The sequence below is a fragment of the Theropithecus gelada genome, chromosome 9 (genome assembly GCF_003255815.1).
Source record: "Theropithecus gelada isolate Dixy chromosome 9, Tgel_1.0, whole genome shotgun sequence".
NCBI classification, from domain to species: Eukaryota; Metazoa; Chordata; class Mammalia; order Primates; family Cercopithecidae; genus Theropithecus; species Theropithecus gelada.
Window position 1 is genome coordinate 114,938,326 of NC_037677.1, and position 9,479 is coordinate 114,947,804.

At 35.4% G+C, this 9,479-nt stretch overlaps 1 long non-coding RNA gene across 1 annotated transcript; it reads left to right on the forward strand.

The window, feature by feature from the left end:
• The first annotated feature begins 6,559 nt into the window (after nucleotides 1–6,559).
• Nucleotides 6,560–8,654, forward strand: LOC112632027. Its single transcript, XR_003121241.1, has 3 exons — nucleotides 6,560–6,610; nucleotides 6,980–7,301; nucleotides 8,450–8,654. It is a non-coding gene; the product is annotated as an uncharacterized LOC112632027 (long non-coding RNA).
• The last annotated feature ends 825 nt before the right edge of the window (nucleotides 8,655–9,479 follow it).

A 9,479-nucleotide genomic window follows, 5' to 3' on the forward strand; every position in this document is an offset into this window, starting at 1 on the left:
GTTGTTATGTAATAGTCATCTTTATCCTTGGTAATATTCCTTATTCTGAAGTCTATTTTGTTTGATATCCAGATAGCCATTCTAGGTTTTAAAAAATTTGTATTTGCATGGCATATCTTTATCCATTATTTTATTCTTAACATATATATGATTTACATTTAAAGTGTATGGTGGCTCATGCCTGTAATCCCAACACTTTGGGAGGCTGAGGCAGGTGTAGTGTTTGAGCTCAGCAGTTTGAGACCAGCTTGGGCAACATGGTGAGACCCCGCTTCTGAAAAAAAAAAAAAAAGTGCAAAAATTAGCCAGACCCAGCTACTTGGAGGCTGAGATCGTACTATCACTTGACCCCAGGAGGTTGGGGCTGCAGTGAGCCAAGATCCATGCCTCTGCACTCAAGTCTGGGCAACAGAGCAAGACCCTGTTTCCAGAAAAAAAAAAAAAAAAAAAAGGGTATTTCTTATGGATAATACGTACTTGGGTCTTGCTTTTTTATCCTGTCAATCTCTTTAAATTGTCGTAGCTGGAGCATTTATATTTGATGTAATTATTGGTATAGTCATTTAAATCTACCACCTTTCTAGATATTTTGTATTTATTCTATTTCTTCTTTGTTCCTTCTTCCTGTGCTTTTCCCAGGTGAGTCAGTGCTCCCGTATCATTGCTCCTTGAAGGAGCTTGTCATTTCTTAGATTTATAGCTATTTGTTTGCCCTGTGAACTTAGTGTTCTGGGTTCAAGGAAAGTTATACTTTTGTCATTTATATGACACTTTCTTATTTTTACGATGGTATTAATGCTCTTTGTAGCTTTCTATGTCTTAGGTAGAAGTGGAACTCATCTTTATTCTTGAAGGTGCTTTTTCTGGATATGGAATTCTGGGTAGATAGTTTTTTCATTTATTATTTTGAAATTGTTGTTCCATTGTCTTTTAGCCTCTGTTATTTCTGATGCAATCTTTGAGGTCCTTCAAGTTATTATTCCCCTATATGGAATGTGTCATTTTTCTCTGACTGCTTGGAAGACTGTCTGTTTATCTTTGGTTTTCAACAGTTTGACTGTAGTGTTTCTAAATATGCTGTTTATGTTTTAAATATTTTGCTTGAAGTTCACTGAACTTCTTGAACTACAAAATTTATATCTTTAGCTAAAATTGAGGAATTTTCAGCCATTATTTCTCCAAATAATGTCTCTAGTCTGTTCTCTCATTACTTTTCTCCAATATTGGATATTTTATATTTGTTTACAGGACTCTGAGGCTCTGATCATTTTTTAAAATAGGCCAGGCATGGTGGCTCACACCTGTAGTCTCAGCATTTTGAGAGGCCAAGGCAAGAGGATCACTTGAGCCCAGGAGGCCACAACCAGCCTAGGCAACATAGTGAGACCCCCATCTCTATTTAGAAAAAAACTATATATTAAAAAAAAGTTTTTCCTCTGTTCTTCAGAATATATTATTTTTAATGGTCTATCTTCAAGTTCTCTGATTCTTTCTTTTATCATATCCATTCTGTATCTAAGCCATCCAGTGAGTTTTTTATTTTACATTTTTATTTTTCTGTTTTAGAATTTCTATTATTTCCTTTTTATAGTTTATATCTCCCAACTAAGGTTTTCTATCTTTTCATTATTATAATATATTTTCATTTCAGTCCTGAAGCATAATTATTTTTTAAATTCTTATCTTTTGATTTCAACTTTGGTGTCATCTCAGAATTAGTCTCTATTGATTTTCTTTTTCCTTAAAGCTGCTTCATGTTTTTTTTATCTTTATATGACAAGTAATTCTGAACTTTATGCTAGAAATTGTGATGGATATGTTGTAGAAACTCTGGATTTTATTATGCTTCTTCAAATGAATATACATTATATATAAATAAATATATAATGTATATAAAAATGTTTTTTATTTTATATATATATATATATATTTTTTTTTTTTTTTTTTTAAGCAGACACCTAACTAGGTTAAGCCCAAACTGTAAGCTCTGTCTCCCTGGCAATAGGTGGCAGTTCAAAGCTAAGCTCAGTTATTTTAGCCTTAGCTGGGCTCCTTAAAGTCTGCCCCTCACTTGCATAATTCAACGGTCATCCAAAGATTAGTACATAGCTTATATGTAGAAATTAGGCTCACCCTTTCTGCCTCGCTTCTTTTCAAGATTCCAGTTCAGTTTCTAGCAGCTGTTATTGACCCAAACTCTTTCCCCAAGTAAGATTTCTATTCAGTTTCTAGCCTTCCTACCCAGCTTTGGCTATGACCTGGTCTCAGGATAAAAGCTTGAAAAAAAAAAAAAAAAAAAAAAGGTAAACTAATCCCTTGCCTTCCACTTCTTCTGAGTATCTAACCTCTCCAGTGTTTGCCTGCTTTTGTTTCTTCTCCAGTGCCTTAGAACAGTTATTTTGCTTCTTTCTAAAGTCTACAGTTATTATGTATGGAAAGATTGGTTGGTAACACAGAAGCTTATTTGGGAAGTGTGTTTGTAATTCAAACAGTTACATACCTCCTTAAACATCCCTTGTGTTTTTCATGGAGTCTTTTCGTCATCATTGTTGTTGTTGTTGTTAGAGTTTATTCATTTTAGTTTATATTATTTAAGATCAAGAACTGTTACATTTTATGTTCAGTACCACTTTGACAACTGTATTATCTATAGTGGTAGATGCTGGGAACTTGGTAAATATTTAAATGATGAATAACGAGTAAACTTGGCATACGTTTTTCTTAGCTATACAGAATATATCCTTGTTGAGAAAATTTATTCTATGTAAGAAGACCTAATTAATAATTGCTGTTTTTCATTAAAAATTGCCATTAGAACAGAAAAAACACACTTAGATTTCTTTAAAAACAGAACCTCACTTCTCTAAAATAAAATTTTGATTCCATGTATTTAACATTGACTTAAAATCTATTGATGTCAAAGTACTTTAGAGAACACTATTTTTGTGTGAAAGGGGAGGATAATTAAATATGACAGATAATTCTAAGAACCCTTATCTGAAAACAAAATTTTTTTTAAAAGACAGAAAAGACATGCTCCCTGCCATCCAAGAATCTAAAATCTAGTTGGGGATACAGACAGAAGTAAATAACTTTAATATAAAGCAAAAAACTGTTAAGTGCTATACTGAGATTAGAACAAACTATTACGTGAGAAGACATGGACACATAGAGGGGAACAACACACACTGGGGCCTATCGAAGGGTGGAGGGTGGGAGGAGGGAGAGGTTCAGGAAAAATAACTAATGAGGACTAGGCTCAATGCCTGGGTGAGGAAATAATGTGTACAACAAACCACCATGGCACAAGTTTATCTGTGTGACAAACCTGCACATGTACCCCTGAACTTAAAATAAATGTTAAAATAAAACTATCAAGATCACAGTAAATAGAAAACAATGTAATCAGTTCAGGATTCCAAAGAGTTTTTTGGTAAAGTTAGGATATATACCGGCCTTAGGAGGAAGTAAAGAGCTTAATAGGTATATATGATAGGAAAATTTATCTTAGAAAAATTTGGAAAATGTTCGGCCATGTTTAGGAAAGAGTAGCATGGTTTAATGATAAGACCTAGGACTTTGAAATCACAAAGATATGTATGACTGTGTTCAACAATCTAAACTTCCCCAAACCTCAGTTTCATCATCAGAAAAATGGGAAAGGTGAGTGGAGTTCAAATTGTGGAGACTCTCTCTGAAAAGGTAGGTTAATAGAGGCCTGTAGACTGTAGTTAGGGAAGCCTGCTAGTTGGCTGTAGCAATAATAAAGTAAAAAGTATTGGCAATAGGACTGAATCCAAAAACAAAAGATCGTATTTTCTGTTCCAAGCATAGACTGGAAAAAAATGAGAAAGAGGGAACAAATATAAAGGATTTGGCCATTGATTCTATGGAGAAAGGAAAGAAGGAAATTCAGGAAGTTTAATGGAAACAGCTAGAACCAATTTAATGAAACAGCTCTGAAACTATTGTAAAGTAGATTATATATTATTATTTTATATGGTATATACATAGGATTCTTTTTCTGATATAAAGAGAATTATTTAAAATATATTTTGAAATAATCATAAACTATTTTAAGTGGTAATAAGACTTGAAAGATGCTGCAAAAAAAATTATCAATGTTTACTAATTTTTTAAATTAAAACTTAAAGATCTTTCTCCATAATTTTGCTTGACAGAATTTTTAGATTTTATTTTTGTTTACTATTTTGTTCATTGAGGTCTTATTAACATATACTTCATGTTTTGCCATATATTACATCTCTTTTATAGCCACGATCCACTCATTAACACCTCCTTAGTACTTCATTAAAATGTTTTATCCATATATACTATTGGATTTTTAAATTTTTTTTTTGAATAGTGGGGAAATATTCACAGAAAGGAAATGATACCTATGGTTCATAAGCCTAGAAACTCTTACTAAATGCAAACAAGCTGACATTCATAGTTAAGTGACTACAAGAGGCAATAGCTTAAAAATCGTGCTGTTGAATTTCAATATATTTATGTCTTTTGTGTTTATTAACATGAATAATAATTCACTAATGTGTGTCTGCTAGGTACAAAACGCCATGCTAAGCATAACATACACATTATCTCACTTAATTTTCATGACAGCCATACATGATACTCTGATTATCCCTAAATTAAACTAAGGGAAATTAAAGTTCAGAAAAGGTTATGTGCTCGTGATCGTATAGCTAGCAAATGGCAGAGTTTAGATCTGAGCCTAGGATCACCTAACTCCCAAGCCCATATGCTTTCTCCTATACCACATTGCCTCCCCCAGGAAAGAAGAGAAGGGCGAGGATGGAAGAATCTCTAAAAACGAACTGAGTCTTTCCTAACTGCCAAACGATTCCAAGTGCTTTTACATACACTGACTAATTGAATTCTCACAACAGTCATAGTGGGGAGGTTTCTTGTTATCTCCATCTAGTATATGAGTAAACCAAAAAAGGTACCCAGATCTTCCACATGGCATTCAACAATTCTACAACCAAGATGTGCATAACAATTGAGAACTTGGAGCCAAACAACATCATTTGATAGCCACCGGGAACGTCTTCCTGGTCCCTAAATCTCTTCTCCACAGTTTTCCCCTATCGAAACAAAAATAATCCTGGGGGCGAGAACACAGTAAACTTCATTATCCAACTGCACTGCAGTGAAACTGAATGACCATCTGGGTTCGGGGAGGTCGTTTTAATGAGAGGAGAGCTAGCAGGCCAAAGGCACCCAAGAAGAAGGGGCCGGGGCACACTGGGAGGAGGAAGAAAGGAGTTAATGAGGATGGTTGAGAAGCAGAAAGCCACGCTCACCTACTTCATGTTTTTCTGGGCTTGGTCTTGCTGCAACCAAACTCACATTTGCAATTCAGAAATGGAGATAAGACAATTAGGCGAACACACTGTGTTCCAGAGAAGATGCTGAATTCAAGTATATTCGTTTTTATTATTCTTTATTTATGAAGAACATAAAGCACTCTGCGTGAGATTAGATGTTAAGAGCTATCCATCTGGCTCTGCCAAATATTAACTCAGGTTAATTGTAGGCTGCTCAATCTATCATCCATGTGACGGCTTCACATTTTCAAATGTACTAAATGTTCCTCTAAGTTGATGTTATTCCCATACTATATATCACATGGGATTTGCCATCTTAACTGCATGAGTGTGTAATGCTATAAGTGACCCTGTGGCAAAAAGAGAAGCAAAGAGTGGGAAGGACTCAAGTTGGGCCCTGATCATACTCCATCCAGGGGTGATAATGAACTAAGTTAATCTGTGAGTATTTTCTTAACCATAGACTGGAAAACTCTCATTCCCAAGAAGTTGTTTTGACTTTTAAGCAGGGAATCCTATAAAAGGTAGACTATTATAAACTCTCCTAAAGCAAAATATTTGCTTTATGTAAATAGCCTTCTCAAGGTAATAAATAATTAAGGAACCTCAAAATAAAGTAATGTATGAAGCTCTGAATCCCTAACCAAAAAGATTTCCAAAGATTTACCTTCGGAAAGCATCCATCTTTAAGAAGAAATACTGAAAACATACCAACTGCCCTAAGTTCCAAAATCATAAGCAACAATTAAGAGCAATAATTAAAATGGAGAGTCCCATGTTCAGGAGTTGCAAAGACCTGGATACCAATTCTTTTCTCCCAGGCAAGTTACTTAACCTCCAAGACTTTAGATGTTCATCTGCAAAACAGGAATAACAGCACCTGCTCTGCCAGCTTGCACAGCAGTTGTGAGGATCAAATGCAGAGGGAGCAATAAGAGCGCAGCACCACCTGTACCACTGAGACAATCCAGGTATACAAGGTACAGCGAGGTCTGGCCCAGGGGCTGACCTCAGACTGTGCTTTACACTCTGTGTCTTACTGCATCATTTCTGGAAGATTATTTCAGAAGGTGGTAATTATAGAGAGTAAATCAGGGCTAAAGCAGGATGAGAACTTGCTTGGATATTCTGTTGAGGAAAGAGAGGTGGAAGGAGCAAAGGGCTCAGCACCCAAAACCCTGGGAATCACTCAACTTTAGGGAAAGAAAGCAAACAGCACTCTTAAAATGAGTTAAGTGGAAGACATAGGGGCAAAGGAGGTGGGCATCCTGTCCTGGAACCTCTGGTTGGATTGGGTTGAAGAGGGACCTGATAAGACTAGTGATTTTGTTGTCATCTTAAGATGGTATCTAAGTAGAAAACTAGTCTGTAAAAATAGATACCAGAAACCACTTGTGCCTGTCACGGGGTGGTGGGACCATTGGTGGGAATGTATGATTTTTATTCTTTTTGTTTATCTGTATTTTCTACTATGAGAATTCCACAATGAGAATGTATTATTTCCATAATGAAAATGCTATTTCTGCAAAAAGTAAAAATGTATAGATTTTAAATTATATATTATATGTTTAAAAAACTGGTTTGTTTTTTTTTTTTTTTTTTTAGTTACTGGGCACTTTATTTTATAGGTAACTTCTATAAAGATGGAAGCTGCTTCTGGCTCATCAGCCATCGTTGATGATAACCAGTCCTACAATTCTCATTAGGTGGTTCTGTTACCCCACTATTTCCTTGGGGTCTGTTGTGCTAAGGAAAGGATTGGTTGGGTAAAGAGGTGTGGCACAAATAACCCTCAGGAATACAGGCCACAGAGCTAATGAAGGGCCCCAAGGAAAGAAAGACCTGCCCATCAGCGATGAATTCTCTCCCCTCATGCCACAGACCTGAGGGCACGTGACCCAGGAATGTGCATCCAAAGATAATACTACCTTCAGAGAACTCTACTTATAGGTAAGTAACTCTCCTTTATAGGAGGTATCTTTGTGTGGCAGACTGTTTATGCGAGCAATTTGAATTGAACTTTAAATGAAAAAGGCATATCTCTGTAAGTGGTAATAATTTTAGTCATCTCACTGTGGCTAGGGGTTGTGGAATTCATTAGCACAGATTAACATATAAAGTGGGTGAGATATCTAATAGCAAACGGAGAGGTTTAGGGGCCTTAATTCATCACTGAATGAACAGCGTGTACAGTATTAGGGACTATGAAATTTTTAATTTACACAAAGTGTCCAAGAATATAGGGAATAAATTTAAACCCAAAACAGATAATGGAGCTATGCCCTACCTGGCTGGCAAGTTGAATTGTTTTTACACTGAGTGAAGAAAGCTAATTATCCCAAGCACAAGGAGACTGCTAAAAATAATAAGATTATAAGGAATAATTTGCTGATATAATTACAACAAAATTGGGTACACACAATCGTCAGATACATGTATTGCTTGACCTGGGTGAGAAAGTGAAATAAATCCTTCTTCTATAGCCTTCGTAAATTTGTTTTTATCATCTCCAAGTGGTGTTTGCACAGGCAGCACAATTTGCATGTGTAATGTGGCTGTACAAATTGACAACAAGTAAATTATTCAAGGAAATAGGCTGGTCGCGGGTCTGAACTATCTCGCAAAGCCTATTCATTTTGAAGAATCACTGAGACGTGAAGCTCATACATCAACCGTTTTCTGACAATCCTCAGACTTATTGTCTCCTAAAATGTCATTATGGCTATTATTTATGAAGCTAATTCATTTATTAATATATATTTAACTCTGACTTGTCATGCACCTTAGCAGACATTCTGTGCACTGCATATTTTTGAATAGATGAAAGGCTTTTGCATGCTTTAATGATTACTGTAAGCTGCTATAGATTTATAGAATGCAGCTTTATTATCTACTTGCATTAATACCTTTTTATAAGTTTTTTTCTTAAGGCCATCAAATATAAATGGCAAATGACATATTCAAAAGATTGTGTGGAATAAGATTTTCCAAGAGTTTGTTGAATTTTAGAACAAAGTGGGTTATCTGTCAGTTAAGGCCTAATTCACCTAAAAAGATGGGTATATACCAATTATGTTGAATTTTCCTGTGAAATATAGGCTTTGGTTTTTCAAGAAAAAGTAAAAGATTCATGATTCCCTGAGCTCTTTCCTTGTGAGAAGAAAGACCACTCTTATGTGCTGAAGTTGGACAGCAGTTCCCGAGGAAGCTGAATTCTAGCTGTTTATTGTTATTGGGTCTTGTACTATGCCCTTTATGTTGTCATTAATCAATAAATACGTGTGGAACAAATGATTAGCTAGATGGATGATCTCCAGGTTTTCTGATAATGCCATGAGTAAAATCAGTAGAATCAAACATCTACCTAGAATACTATTTTATATAGTTTTGCTTTCTGCTTTAGCACTTCTAACCTCTCGAGAACATTCCGTAACTCCCACTATGATTTAAAAATAAGCCATATGTGTATGTAATCAAAATACACAGCACATGTTATTTTTACAGTCTGCATAATAATATATCAATACTAGACATGTATTGCTACTTCTTGTTGTCACTGGATATATTCTGCTCACTAAATGTGACCTTGACTACTGTGTGTGTGTGAGTGTGTGTGTGAATGTGAGTGTGTGAGTGTGTATGTGTCTGTGTGTGTTTATGTGTTGGGAGGCAGTGAGAAGAAACTGAAGAATAAAAAGGAAGGACAATACAGTTGCCTCAGCTGTTCTGCTGTGAGTATGTTTCGTGCTAACCATTCAAATATTCACCATATTTCTAACTTAACATTTCTGCATTTTTGTAGATGCAAATGTAAAGCTCTTAAAGTACCAACCAAGCAGAAGGGCAGCACAGGCAAACCTAACACTCCTGCCATTAAACTATGGATCTGAAATTGTGATAAACCAGATGCTTCATTTTAAAGATAAAAATTGTACAAAGATGAAAAATGTCATATACCCAAATATTATGTTGAATATATTAGTTTTAATAAGGTCATGAAATCACCAAAACTTTGAGATAATTAAGATGTGTTGCTAAAATGTTGCTTAATCTATGAAGATAGAAAGTAGAATTAGCTGGGTGTGGTGGTGTGCACCTGTAGTCCCAGCTACTAGTGAGGCTGAGGCA